Here is a 15,605-nt window from a genome sequence, read left to right as displayed (position 1 = left end):
TTTTTTTTAACACGATCTGTTCTTAACATTGTTTCTCTCCTTACAGGTAAGTGTCATGTGAGTGCATCATCATAAGAGGCCGTTGGCGGACAGCAGGTAAGTAAGTCTCAGTGCATCTGCAGCCTTGGTAGCAGGTGAGTCTGGAGCGTATCCACTGCTTAACGTAAGTACCCACCATCTTCACCAACGTCAGTGGGAGCAGAGCTGCTGTCACCACTGTCTTCACGATACTGTCAGCTGTTATCCTGTATTAATGTGTTTACATTCTTTCGTTGGTGTCATCATTACGGGTAATTATCATCTTTATCTTAAAATTACTGTATCATGAATACACTCTTACGGACTCATTTCCCAACGTGTATGTAATTGCATCCTCAACTTGGTGAGCAGGACTGCACGTCCAGTGGGTATGATGGCGTGACCCTCGACCTGATCCTGAGGGGGTCAAGAGAACGGTCTGGCCATTATACATAAGGGTCGCACCGTCCTGTTGAAGGGATTGAATTAGATTTCTAAATCGCCCTTGAAGTGAGAAGTGTAAGATCGGCCGTGACCAAACTTATTTCTAGTGTGGTCCCACAGTAAGGACAATCAGACATTGTTTGAGAGTTGAATTAGATCTTATTTTTGTGTTCTGAGACCTCCATCACAGAACGTTCAGTGTTTTGTGGAGCCGTCAGGGAGTAGCTGACTCAGATCGTGTCATGTCGTTTTGCCAGTGGGGTAACTCTGGCGGTCAGGGATGATACTATCTAGGAGGTGTGGACGCGGTTGCTCCACGTCTTGGTCTCAGCTGTAGAGTGATTCAGACGTATCTTATGTGGATGAGAAACCCCCGTGTACGTTGAGTTTACATTCTGTTGAATATCCTCAATGATGGATTTAGAGAGATACAAGGGATACAGAGGAACACCAAGGATTTCCCGGGGAGAAACAGACAGTTAGTTCTGTGGTAATGTATTGTTGCAGCTCACACCTCCTGTCGGGCGGTGTGGCCCCCTCCTTGCCTGCCCGGACGTACCTTAAAGGAGATATATATATGACGGCTGCTGCTACTGCAGGAATCTCTTCGTCCCTCATCTCGCTCACGAGGCTTCACCTCCGCCTTCCCTCACGTCTCATGGCGTCCTCGCTCGTTCTTCGAGGTCCAGACTCGCCGTTTTCACTAAAAGGCCAACAGAAGATTTTTTTTCCTCTTCCAAGGGCAGTCGCCACTCGTTGGTTCCTCCTTCATGAACCGCTGACGTCCTCCCGCTCTGTGTGAACCCCTCACACTCTGTCTCAAAGGGAGAGGAGCCACTGCAGCCTCACTCTGTGGTGACCCTCCCTCAGTATGTAAGCGAAGAGCCGCCATTATCGCCCAAGCAGGAACCTCATTGACAGGCCACCGCAGTCCTCGGGAACCGCCTACGCGCTGTCTCTGCGACTATGGCTATGACACGCCGGTTCTACCCTCAGGGCGCCATCACAGACCGTCTTTCTCAACATTTCTCAAATCTCCGGCCAATTACATTTCCCACACTGCATCTTGCATCCAGCTAAAGCATCCCTCCCTCCCTCCCTCCATATCCAGCACCGTCCTCTGTCTGAAACCCACCCTAACTTAGCGGGGGCACACACACACACACACACACACACACTTTGTTGTTCTTTAATTTTTAAAACTCCCCACACATTATTTTCACATCTCAAACCTCCCACATGATTTCACTCATGCTATAGACTTCCCACACTGTTCCATCTATTTCCATGATGGAATGACGTGTGATGAAAAATGGAGATTGTTCCTGGTGATGGTGGTGGGAGCAGGGCAGACATGGTGGGTTGGTTGGTTGGTTGGTTGGGGGGGTTTGCCTGCAGGAAAATGATGGATAATTCGTAGCAGCGTACCCAGGCTGCAGGAAAATGGGTTGAGGAAGCGCGAATATCAAGGGGATATATCTTGCATGATGTATTGCCGTCGAGGGAGACCTCGCGTTCAACATTTGATGGAAAGAGAGAGATAGAAGGAGGGAGAGAGAGGCATGGTGGCGGAGTCTATCCTGTGGATAGAAAGAAAACGGTGAGCGGGTTGGCGACTTTGCGGGTGAGCTTTCCGTAGTGTTTCTCTCTTCCTCTGGTTGAGGTCGCCAGGTCCGCTCTGATGGTGGGAGTCGAATTTTGCGGGTGGGAGTGTGTGAGGCGTAGATCTCAGGTGGTTTGAGGTCACGTGGGCTGGAGACAATACACGATACACGTATCGCAGGTGGGTCGAGGTCACTGAATGTCCTGTGCTGCCCGAAGGTCACTTAGCACCATCGTACGAGGCGATGTAAGGGGCAGGATTCTCCCGCTGGTTGGGAAACCAACAGGGAGGAGACAATTAACAGCCACAACACCTGGTTCTCATTGGTTGTGACGAATCCAAGTTGTCTACTGGTCACGGGGCTTGATGGCGGTGTTCGCGGTTGATACATAGACAGCATATACACATACAGCATATGTATATACACAGACAGCATATACACATACAGCATATGTATATACACAGACAGCATATACACATACAGCATATGTATATACACAGACAGCATATACACATACAGCATATGTATATACATAGATAGCATATACACATACAGCATATGTATATACGTTGACAGCATATACACATACAGCATATATATATATATTTATTTTTTTTTTATTATACTTTGTCGCTGTCTCCCGCGTTTGCGAGGTAGCGCAAGGGAACAGACGAAATATATATATATATATATATATATATATATATATATATATATATATATATATATATATATATATATATATACGTAGACAGCATATATACATATAAATATACATATATTTGGTGGGTAAAAGGCACGTGGGTCCTTGATGGATCTTCACCGTCTGGGAGGCGGGGATCCTATAGGACCAGGTGTAATGTGTTGTGTGCCTAGGGCGTTGCCGGGTTGGACCCTGGTTAGACCCCCTCGCCGAAGGATGGCTCCTGACCTGAACAACCCACGCCTCCTTGACGTCCGTCACCTTTGGGGGGATGGGAATGGTTCCTGCCAGTTATCCTTCACTGGTGAGTCCTGATATTATCTGCTGGCGAGAGTCCTGTGCTTCGTTCTCAGTTTGCAGGGGGGACTCAAGACTTTGTGGATTACATGGTCGCTCAGAGATCGGGGAGGTGAGGTCACATGGTGGGTGTATAATGTCGAACCATTCGCGTGGGTGTTGGCGGCGTGTATGGGCGTCGGTGTGTATGTGTGCGTATACGTGGGTGTAGCACATGTGTGCTAGGTGTAGATAGATGATATGTATTAGTTTCTGTGTGTGAATAATTTTGAGGAATGGCCGAGAACAAGAACTGCTTTACTGTCTGATATGAACCAGTCACTGTAATCTGTATCACGTAAGGACTCATCTTTATCATCATCGCTCTTTTGTTTTTTTAAATATGGATCTCGCAGTCTGCCTTTCTGTGTATCTTTATTATCTCCATATATGTGAAGCGGGCGGCGTGATCTGTGCCTCCAGCAGCGCCCACCTCCGCCGTGGTTGTGTCCGGTAGTGCAGGGGCCTGACGCCTGGCCTCGCGGGACGCCAGCCTCGGGAGTGGTGGAGATGCTGGTGATAAGGTGGAGGGTTTATTGTGTCATTGGTGTAAAGGCCACGTAGAAGTGGGAGGCTGACCCCGTTAACTGTAGGTCTGTGGTCTCTGTAGCTGTAGTCTTGGCTTTATTAACTGTAGGACCTGGTAGCTTCTGTAGCGCTATTGCTGACCTCATCAACTGTACGTAGTTTGTGTTGTCTCATCAACTGTAGATGTATCAAGCCTCTGTAGCAGTAGTGCTAGCCTCATGGAACAGCTCTGTAGCAGCTTCTGTTGTTGATCTCACCATGTCTAGCTTCTTAGCTTGTGTAGCAGTATTACTGACCTCATTAATCCCAGCTATTTGATCTCCGGAGCTAGAGAGAGAGAGAGAGAGAGAGAGAGAGAGAGAGAGAGAGAGAGAGAGAGAGAGAGAGAGAGAGAGAGAGAGAGAGAGAGAGGACAGCAGGTGTATAGCGGAGCAACAGGTGGAAGTAATCAGTCTTGACAAGCAGGTGGGAGCTGGCCGTGTGTACGGCATCTCAGTAATGGGCAGCCATTGAGAGGTGCGTATATAGGTCGGTCACATACGTTGTCAGTACTGTCATGGTAGGCCTCACCGAGCTGACGTATCGCACCAGGTGGTGCCTCGGGGCTTCTCTCTCAGCTTTCACTACTGTAGGTAGTGTGTGTGTGTGTGTGTGTGTGTGTGTGTGTGTGTGTGTGTGTGTGTGTGTGTGTGTGTTGGGGAGGGGGGGATGGACGTTGAATGAGAGAAAGGTACCTCGTCATGAAGACGCTTGGGGCCAGCTATTAATGAAGTCTGTGGGATTCGCGCGCGCGCGCACACACACACACACACACACACACACACACACACACACACACACACACACACACACACATCTGGTTTTGGAGGATATCTCTGATGCAAGACTGAAGTTAGTAACTTGTTCCCACTCGACGTGATCAAGTAGTAGATATATCTATCTATCTTGTATTGTCTCTTTTTTGTAACATTCATTTTCACTAGAACGAAGCCTTGATTTGGCGTGACAGAAGACCCTGCTAACGGTGTTTGACTGCCTAGTTGATGTACCCAGTGAGGAAATTATGGAAATTTAGATACAGCCGCTACGTAGACGTCGGCCTTGGTAATGTAACTGTTCTGGTGGATGTTTGTGGTGTGTGTGTGTGTGTGTGTGTGTGTGTGTGTGTGTGTGTGTGTGTGTGTGTGTGTGTGTGATAGCTACAACCCCAAGTGTCACAAGTCCTGAATTGTTGTGAGATGATTCACCGGTGATCCGCGTCTCGTCAAGTCACATCTTGTATGTTTCGGCGGATGGATCTTGGAAGTCCTCTTGGTCATCAAATCACTTCCTGGTATGGCCCATAACGTGGAGTAGCGTGATGCTGGGGCTGGTGTATTGCAAGATATGCGTCAGCCGAGGTAAGGTCCTTGCGTGAGAGAGAGAGAGAGAGAGAGAGAGAGAGAGAGAGAGAGAGAGAGAGAGAGAGAGAGAGAGAGAGAGAGGCCACCTCTTGCATCTGGTACCACTGGTGTGGTGTAGCAAGGTGACGTCCCCTTTGGTTGGCACCACTGTCACAACACGATCCTGGGCGTGTGTGTGTTTATGGCCGGCCACGTCAAGCCCGGGCAGGAATGATGATTAAGGCGAGAGGTTGCTACCGGAATGTACCTCCCACCCCACCCCAACCCAAGACCCCTCCCTCTAAGGCACCGATAGCGAGGGATTTTTCCCGCCAATATGGTTTGTTTAACATCTCGTTGCTCCCTCCCGTCTGGTACGAGGCGCCCATTCGATCGCTCGGCCGTCAGACGCTTCTTGCGGTAATTCGTCGCGATTTTCATGTCGTCCATGTCTGACCTGTGGTGATGCAGGGGCAGTGTTGACGGCGGTGGTCGTTTCCGCCGTGGTCATGTGAGGCGAACCCTCCCGCAGGTCCGACCTTGTCGTCGCTATACGAGGAGACGTCCATCAGCTGAGGTACACAACGCTTCCTGCTGCTGCTGCTGCTGTCGCTCCTTCTGGCCTCTTATGGCCAGAGGATAAAGGGACAGAGAGGCCCGTAATAAGCGGTCTCATTATCCCTTATTACAAATACGGACCGGTCGTCCACAGCCTCTGCTTCTTGTTCGTCACCCAGGAAGAACAAAGCCTCCCAGGCAAGTGTTACTGTTGGTCGTTACGTACAGGTAACGTCCTGTTGTTACGTACAGGTAACGTCCTGTTGTTACGTACAGGTACCGTCCTGTTGTTACGTATAGGTAACGTCCTGTTGTTACGTATAGGTAACGTCCTGTTGTTACGTACAGGTACCGTCCTGTTGTTACGTACAGGTACCGTCCTGTTGTTACGTACAGGTAACGTCCTGTTGTTACGTATAGGTAACGTCCTGTTGTTACGTACAGGTACCGTCCTGTTGTTACGTACAGGTAACGTCCTGTTGTTACGTATAGGTAACGTCCTGTTGTTACGTACAGGTACCGTCCTGTTGTTACGTACAGGTAACGTCCTGTTGTTACGTACAGGTACCGTCCTGTTGTTACGTACAAGTAACGTCCTGTTGTTACGTATAGGTAACGTCCTGTTGTTACGTACAGGTAACGTCCTGTTGTTACGTACAGGTACCGTCCTGTTGTTACGTATAGGTAACGTCCTGTTGTTACGTACAGGTAACGTCCTGTTGTTACGTACAGGTAACGTCCTGTTGTTACGTACAGGTACCGTCCTGTTGTTACGTACAGGTACCGTCCTGTTGTTACGTACAGGTAACGTCCTGTTGTTACGTACAGGTACCGTCCTGTTGTTACGTACAGGTAACGTCCATTTGTTACGTCGTAGTATTACCTTTCTCGAACGTACTCGTCCCGTCCCCACCCACATGTTATTTACCACCTCCACTTACAGACGCACGTCCTTTACGGCACCACGTCTTCATTCTTCTCGCCCATGTACAAGTGCTTCCAGTACCTTGGCTCTGGATCGTGACCACCCTCCACATACGGACTCGCGTAGTCACCGTCCCTCATCCAGTCTTTGTTTCAGCAGCAGGGCTGAGCAGTCGTCCTCCCAGCATGGCCAGAAGTTTGTAGGAAAGTTTGTAAGACCGAGGTTCTTGGAGCTGCTGGAAAGTCGTGGGTGGGTCTGCAAGGGATGGGGGGGTGCTGCTGGCCTGGAGCAAAACCTGAGATGTGATTCCATAATATATTTTTCTTTTTTCCAGGTTCAGAACGAGCAGTCGAGTCTGAGGGAGATTACATCGTATTTTTTTTTCTTTTTTTTTTTCATAGTCACTCCTCCCCTGAGGGTTTGATGGGTGAGTGGGCTGTTACGGGGGCCCCGTTGCTTCCCCTCCCCCCCCACACCAAGACCAGACAAGCTTGAGAGAGGGAACACCGTGTGTTCGTGTCGGCTTATGTGTGCATCGTCATGATACTGGCTGGTTTGGTTCTCGGAATTGAATAGAAAAAAAAATTGTTTCGAATCTTTAGAGAAAGAAAATCAAATCCGACTCAGCCAGGTCGTGTTATACATTTTTCTTCCACAGACCAGAAAAAAAAGAACTGTTGGACATGTAATATTTTCTGCTCGCTTTGCCTCCCGTCTGTCAGCTAGAGACATCACGCGTGGTAATGTGTGTGTGTGTGTGTGTGTGTGTGTGTGTGTGTGTGTGTGTGTGTGTGAGCACTGTGTTCTGTGAAGTTTTTCTCAGCAAAGTCTTGGTTAACTACATGAACGTCTTTGAGTAAAGTTACAGGAAACTCTACAGCGTCAGGGGTGGTTGTGAGTAACACTGCAGTAGCGGGGTTGTGAGTAACACAACAATGACGGGGGTTGTGATAGAGGTGCCAGAAACACAACAATGAGAGAGAGAGAGAGAGAGAGAGAGAGAGAGAGAGAGAGAGAGAGAGAGAGAGAGAGAGAGAGAGAGAGAGAGAGAGAGTTGCAAGGAGAAAGTTCCTTTGTAATTTTGAGAATGTTATGATAATTTACCACAAGGTTGTCATCTGGTGAGAAGCTGCAGCAGGAGTCGACCACAATGTTGTACAGCGGCCGCCCCTGACGCCGCTCCGTCATGTATAGGATCACCAGAGGGACGTCGGAGACATACCACTCTTACCTAAACCACACGTCTGGTTTACTCTTACCTAAACCACACGTCTGGTTTACTCTTACCTAAACCACACGTCTGGTTTACTCTTACCTAAACCACACGTCTGGTTTACTCTTACCTAAACCACAGATGTAGTTTAGGTTAAGGTCAGGTTGTGGGAGAGGGAACCTTCATTCAGCGTATTGTAAACCTTCATTCATCGTATTTGAAATCACCCGGCAGTGCTGTTAAATAAGCTCTGAAATAGGGGGCGGTTTTCTTTCTTTTTTTTTTAAGCTCTTTTTTTTTCAGCTCGTACTTGCAAAGCTGCACCCTGGCACGTGACCCACGTAGTATCCGTGGTGGGTGACACTTGAGTGAAACGTGTCACCGAAGAAAACAAACGCGGCAAACTGGCCGACATTCTTGGAAACCCCCCCCCCCCTGCTCAACCCCCCCCTGCTCAACCCCCCCCCCCCACACACACACACCCTCCCTCCAGCTCCCGTTTTCAGATTAGCTTCTGTTGTTTTGACGTGTTTTTGCAGGATCCGTGCGTGGTCCAGCGAGATCCGTTCTCTTGGGAGATGTTCATTGTTTTCTTATTAGATTCTTGACATACCTCGCCCTCTTGCTCGGGGGACCTCAAGTTCCCGTAATGAATTAGCCCCCACAAAATATGGCGGCCTCAAAGCCATTGATCCAGCAAGTTCAACTGGAAACAGACGTATATTTATGATAGTAGGTGGATGATATATGGTAACGATTCAGATAATAATTTGTAATGACGATTCGAGTCATGAAATGTAACAATGATTCAGATTATACATCATTACATGCCATTTGTAGCTGATTAGAACAGAGGTTGACGTCTGGCTTGATTCTCAAAGATACGACGGATATTATCATCATTCTGGGATGTGAAGGTAACATTCCTGCACATTCGCGAGTCACCATGACGGGCACACATTGGGGGCCAGGAATAAACATTCTCCACTTTTACTGGCTGGCGTAGTCTGTCCATCTCAAGGTTTCGCCTGGACTCCTCCTGCTGGTCCTCCTCCCCCGCAGCCTGAGGTTCCATCCTCAAGGGTTTTATGTCTTTACTCCCACTCGCCCCACGACTCTCCGTCCACTTGGCCTCTGCTTTTATGATAATTGTGGAGCTGCAGCATCCAGTCAGTCTGTCAAGCGTCCAGTCATGCACTGTATTAAACTAATTTTCTTTTTATTCTTTTAAATGACGGGGCTCAGGTTTCTGACTGCCATTAACTTGGGCAATAAAGTATTAGTCTTCGTCGCTCGAGAACAATGGTTTCAAGTGAGCTGGGGAGCTGGAGGCATGATCCCAGTTCTTCAAAGGGGTTGAATTAGCAAGAAATATACATTGCGACACGTTTTGGGAGAGAGAGAGAGAGAGAGAGAGAGAGAGAGAGAGAGAGAGAGAGAGAGAGAGAGAGAGACTCTTATAGTTTATCCCGTGTTAGATTTGTTGCCTGGTGCGTCTCTTGTCATTTCTTAATATATCCAGCTCGCTGAGGAACCCGCACAGACCTTGGCCGTCCAGGGTCGCTTTTGCAAGACGGCTAATGAGTTCCAGAGTTGGGACGCGTGTGCCTGGAATGACCCAGGTTCATTTTCTGTTAGAAAAGATTCAGAATTTATCCCAAGAATGAAAAAAAAAAAGGCTTGACATTCATAGCTCGTGCGTGAAGTTTAATCTCAGATGTGGTAAGAAAAGTTTGGCTATTTTGAAATACATGAATTCCGGTCTGCAGTGTACTTGTTATTTTTAGATGTGGTTGTAACATTGTCTGACGCTTCATTATTTGGATATTACTTTCTAGGGCGTACACGCTGGTCGGATGACATGACATGTTCCTCAAGCCTTCAGACTGCGCGCAACAGCTCTGTAATTGATAGTATTAGCGAGAGAATGCTGATTGAGTTTTTTATGTTATCCAATTTCCAGTAGGAAGGGAAAGTTTGTAACTTGACGTTAAGGAATTAAGGTTCATACATAGCTCAGTAGACAGAGAATGAGAAGACCTCGTGGGGTCTGATGCTGCAAGACTGTAGCATTATCCCCAGATCTTAATGGATGTTGATGAAGATATGGATGGTTAAGCAGAAGGTTCCTCCCCCCAACTCACCTCCGCCATGTATGGTCACCTTCCCCGTTGTCTCCAGCAGGATGAGTACTGTGGCTGGCGGAGGAGGGAGGTGGGCGTAGAGACAGGTGGGTGAGTGTGGGCGAGGAGTGTGTGTGTGTGTGTGTGTGTGTGTGTGTGTGTGTGTGTGTCCCGCTGGGCCACATGCCATCGCCCACACTGTTTCCATCTGTACACTATCTAGCCTTGCCCTCGTGGCTGCCTTCCTGTTGCCAGTCACGCATTACCAGTCAGGGCGGCAGGGTGCCCCTGCCTGCTGGGGTTGTGAATGAAGTCTTAAGGTTGCCTCTCCACCGCTGCTGCTGCTGCAGGGATGGTCCTGGGTGTATAAAGCTGTCACTGTGGCTGTTATTGCTGTGGTACCCGACCGGACCCGCCAGGGGCGAGGGAGGGCCAGTCCCGCGCGCGTATATATATTTTTTTCTTTCTCTTTACCAGGATGAAATGTAGGCGTGGATGTGGGGAAACAAAGACAGGATGAAGGTCACTGATCATTACACATGATCTGACGAGCTTGATTTTCGACCGTGTCACCTTAGAATGCGTTAACATTCTCTCTCTCTCTCTCTCTCTCTCTCTCTCTCTCTCTCTCTCTCTCTCTCTCTCTCTCTCTCTCTCTCTCTCTCTCTCTCTCTCTCTCTCTCTCTCCCGAGGGATGTGTGGGTCAGTGAGAACCTTCATGACCCACAGGAAGGGTGGTGACAGTACATCCTCCAGACCGTCTTTTCTTTTCCATGAACTCAAAACCTCAAGACTCCCTGAAGGGATGTTAAGATATGACAACGGAAACAAAGTTTGTTTTCACTTTTCTAGTGACTTATAAACGCACGTGCGCGCGCGCACACACACACACACACACACACACACACACACACACACACACACACACACACACACACACACACACACACACACACACACACCATCCTGGTTCTGGACTGTGAGGTACCTTTCCTTGCACTTCTCTTTTCTCAAGCGTTGTGTATATAAAGAAACCCCTCCTCCATATAGATTTCGTCGCTTCCCGTATAGATCCAGCAACTTGTTCGGCGTTGCGGGTCACCCACGAGGGGGGCGTAACCTTTCGTGGGAGCGTCCCGCTGCGTCTTGTTTGCGTAAGGATTGAATTCTCTGAGGAGGAAGATGTCGTTCGACTGTATCACACAAGACTGAAACTCCTGCACCGGTACGGTAATTGTGTATCGCATTAGGTAGACATTTAGTAACTGTATAGCATCCCGTAGACTGGTGTGCCGACTGTATAGCATCCTCAGGTTTGGATGGTAGAGTTGAAGATACACAAGGCACGGTAGAGCTGCCTTCTTGCAGTACTCGGTGGTGGTGAGGAGTGCTGGTTCCTTGGCAAGGTACTTACTGCACCGTCGGGAAGTAGATCTGCTGCTTCCGCTGTCTCTTGAGGTACGTGAGTGGTACGGTACTTACCTCATGACGTGCATGGTACTCCATGAGTGCCCATTGGTTCGCTCAGCTGGTCCTGCCTCAGCACGCTGTCACCTACTTCGCTAGATTGTACATTAGGGTCATCCCCGACACACACACACACACACACACACACACACACACACACACACACACACACACATCCACTTTATCTCAGCAGATCCCACGTGACTCACAGTCCTTCCCGCTCCTTGGCCACGGCCTCTCTACAGTTATTGACTGACTATGACCTTTATACGGTTATTTCTGGACTGGTGAGTCAGTGGATGAAATATCGATTCTACGGTCGGTAAAGATAGCGAGCCGTGCATGTTGCATGATCAGCTGTGGCAGGTTTCCGTGGTGTGAGGACCTCGATTATATCCCCCCCTCCCTCCTCTCCCCTCCCCTCCCTAGCCGATATGGGCTCGTATCTTGTTTACTCTTCCGGAGTAACCTTCACCCCTGACCCCACTACCTGTGTTTACGGACGCACGTAAGACAAAGGCGATTTCGAATTACTCCTCACCTTACCTCCTCACGTCACGCCCTTCCATAAAAGCATGTACACTTCCACGCGTCAGTCCACCACAGTCAGAGGTCAGGTTCATCCACCACACGCCACACCCTCCACACACACACACACACACACACACACACACACACACACACACTGAGCCTCTCCACACACTCGTTCAAGCATCATTGTCTTCTAAATAGAACAAGCCGCCCCCGGGTATTGATTTGGTTCAGCCCATGTTATTTCCCCCCATTCACTCCATCCTTCCTCTATCATCTACTGCTCTGCTCTGCTCTTTCCTTTTAGTCTTTACTACATACGCATTACGTTCGTGTCAATCATGGGTCTCCACAGCTACAAGAATGGACTTGAAGGTTGTTAGTGACCCAGTTTAATGTTGTGCAAGTGTTGTGTTTCTGGCAGCTTTGAGTTGCCCTTGTGTTGTGGGCTGCTGAAGAGCCTCTTGTGGCCGCCGGCGTGAGGCCCAGTGTGCTGCTCACGTCCCTCACCTCCTGACGATGAAGGGTGCTCAGGCTGTGCCACCCTTCAGGGACCAGCTGTGTGGAGATAGAAAAGGCAGCCCTACCCCCCCTACCCCAGCCAGACTAAGGGCTTCTGACCCTCTGGGGCTCGTGTGCTGGGGGGTATAGGTCGTGGCCGCTGACGCAAGACGCCCTTCCCTTGTAAACACACACTTGGACTCGCTCTCTCATCTGTATATACTACATGTCAGCGGCTTTGTAGGAGGTGAGTAAGTGTCGGCTGGACCCAGACGTGTGCCCGGGCGAACTTAGGGCAGTTTACTCGCTCCACTTACCACCCTGATATACTATAGGGGCACCCCAGACATTACAGGCGCTCTGTAAGCCTCAGTATGTGGAACTGTACTGATATAGATGGATATTAGGTGAGTTACAGGGTTGATAATCCAGTTGCAACTGGTGTTACTGCAATGCAGGCACCTCACTGTATTGTGGATGGAGCTCCTCTTCTGTAATGCAGGCACTTCACTGTATCGTGGGGGAGGTTCCCTTTCTCCTGAGAGTAAACTCTTGAACTCTGACATCCCATGTGTATATATAGGTGTTGCCACTTGACTTATCGACTACGTCTTCGTCGTATCATTGTTGCTATACACTCCTTCCTTCCACACCCTCACGTGACCTGCCGGATCTGGTCGCACAGAGGGAGAAACTCGCGTAGCTTCACGTGAACAGACACTCGGTAACATGCCAGTTGTACGTCAGTGAATCATACCGAGCTTTCCTTCCGTAGACGGTCAGGTGTGGAAGAGGTGCAGGCTTTGGCTTGTCACTGCACGGCGGAAAGCGTCGATCTGCTCGGCCACTATGCTCGACTGAACCATCTATTTTTATTCATAATTGGCAGTTGTGGCTCGTTACGTCACAGGCAACCCCCGGGTGTCAAGACTTACGTCTTGATTGTATATGACGGAGGAGATGCCGTGTCCACACGTGGGGTTGCTGTAAACGCTGGAGTCTGTACAGCGTGTAGCCTGGCCGTAGTACACGGTGATGTACGGACCTAAGGGGGTTTGGCTGGTGTACGCCCAGCGCAGGAGGGCGACGCATCAGGTCTCTCTCCGGCCCTGACCGTGGTCGCCCCAGCCACTGTTAGCTCTCTCTCTCTCTCTCTCTCTCTCTCTCTCTCTCTCTCTCTCTCTCTCTCTCTCTCTCTCTCTCTCTCTCTCTCTCTCTCTCTCTCTCTCCTGCTGGGTGAACCTCCCGCTGGGCCAGGGCCTCGCCACCCATCCCTCCTCCCGTTCTCCTCCTCCTCCTCCTCCTCCCCCAGTCTCCTCCGACACCCGCCCGCCGCCCGTCGTCGCTGGCCAGTCCATGTTCAGCCGCTGCAAGGTGAGGCCGTCTGCGCCCTGCCTCCCGCACCAGCATATCGAAGCCTCGCTGGCCCTGCCCCGGGGGCGTGGCCAGTGCCTCGTGATCCTGCCCCGGGGGCGTGGCCAGTGCCTCGTGGCCCTGTCCCGAGGGAGGATCTAACTCGTGCCTCGTTTGTTGTGCCCTGATGGCCGCCTGGTCAGTGCCTGGTTGCACTCTGACCCGACCCGTGTACCCTAGTAACTCACTAGTGCCGTACCGCCTACCAGTGTACCCTAGTAACTCAGTAGTGCCGTACCGCCTACCAGTGTACCCTAGTAACTCAGTAGTGCGGTGCCCCCGACCAGTGTACCCTAGTAACTCAGTAGTGCGGTACCCCCGACCTGTGTACCTAGTAACTCAGTAGTGCGGTGCCCCCGACCAGTGTACCCTAGTAAGTCAGAAGTGCGGTGCCCCCGACCTGTGTACCCTAGTAACTCAGAAGTGCGGTGCGCCCGACCTGTGTTCTCACCGCTGAAGTGAAGCGTCACGTCGTGATGTGATCAGTTCTTTTGTTCTCCCAGTTCGACGATCGCTGGGGGTTGTGTGCGTTCCTGTCGTGAAGGCTGGAACGGTACATTGAGGTACTCTTTTGTGTGATTCTCGTCGTAGAAGCTCCGCAGACATGACACATGATGATCACCCGGGAATACATCTGCAGGTGGATGTGTGCAGTGATATGTGCGATGATGGGTACAGGTCCCCCCTGAAGCTTTGTTGGTTATGTAGCCCCATATGTGGTGTGGACCATCGATCTCTGCAGTGACGGTGGCGGAAGTGTTGGTAGCTACATAAACAATGGTGTGGCGTGAGCCACGCTGAGTGGCACCACATGCACTGGTCAAGAAGACAGGTGGTCGCCACTCTCTCTCTCTCACACACACAAACACACACACACACACACACACACACACACACACACACACACACACACACACACACACACACACACACACACACACACACACGTACGTCACGATTTCTCTAGTGGGAAGTGATAAACGTTATAACTGCCAGGTGTAGATAGTTCAGTCCTTCGTGAGAGTTTGGGTAAAACGGAACCGATGCATTAGGTTAAATCGGCGACTCATGGCATGAACATTGCAGTGTCGTAAACCCGGGCTGTTGTGGGTGACGAGAGGGGGTGTAACCAGGAGGGGGAAAAAATTTTCCGTGAATCTGTGAAAGCAGTGGAAAGTTGGGAGATAAAGTGAAGGAACAGCTGGAGCGAAGTGGGGAAGATGCAAGTGTGATGAGAACTGTGCAGCAGCAGTGGAGAGAGAGAGAGAGAGAGAGAGAGAGAGAGAGAGAGAGAGAGAGAGAGAGAGAGAGAGAGAGAGAGTATTGTGGAAATGTTACTCTCCTCTCTTCTGCTCTTCTCCCAGGAACGTATCTCCAATTCCACACACACACACACACACACGCTGCGTAGGCTTGACCTAGATTCGAATATGGGAACAAATATTCTTTCCATAATATTCTTTGTTGAGCCGCCGACCCGGGTGGCCACACTGACGAATTTTGTGGGTGGTCTTTGTGAGTTGGGCCCCACCTATTGTGATGACGTTGGCGACCATCATTTGACGTACAGGAAACCTTGTACTGTATGCGGATACAGAAACCTTCATGTATTGTATGCGGATACAGAAACCTCTTTGTACTGTGTATGGATTAAGATTTATTACTGGTTATAACGATTGAAGGAATGTTTTTTATTATTGGTTCCTGCCTTTTAGACTTATCATATTTCATGTGATTGAGAATATGTTGTCATTACTGAAGGCTTTCTTTCTATGTAGCTGTGGTGGTTTATGTAGAACTACAAGTGCAGTGGATTGACATGACCACATGCTGTGAAGTAGGCATGACCTGAGTGTATA

At 49.6% G+C, this 15,605-nt stretch overlaps 1 protein-coding gene across 8 annotated transcripts in view; it reads left to right on the top strand.

Annotated features, from left to right (window-relative positions):
- The window catches only part of step (cytohesin steppke), a 369,634-nt gene that overhangs the window by 269,083 nt on the left and 84,946 nt on the right, over nt 1-15,605 (top strand). The window contains exon 1 of one of the 8 annotated variants that reach the window (XM_071669041.1): nt 13,691-13,707. The exons of the other annotated variants lie outside the window; for them this stretch is intronic. The gene's annotated coding sequence lies outside the window, so the exon portion shown is untranslated. Of the gene's footprint in view, nt 1-13,690; nt 13,708-15,605 lie in introns of those variants that run through there. 8 annotated transcript variants of the gene reach the window in all.

This window comes from Panulirus ornatus, chromosome 13, assembly GCF_036320965.1.
Source record: "Panulirus ornatus isolate Po-2019 chromosome 13, ASM3632096v1, whole genome shotgun sequence".
Taxonomy (NCBI): Eukaryota; Metazoa; Arthropoda; class Malacostraca; order Decapoda; family Palinuridae; genus Panulirus; species Panulirus ornatus.
Note: the sequence above shows the minus strand (reverse complement) of the source record. Positions and strands in the feature narration are given on the sequence as shown.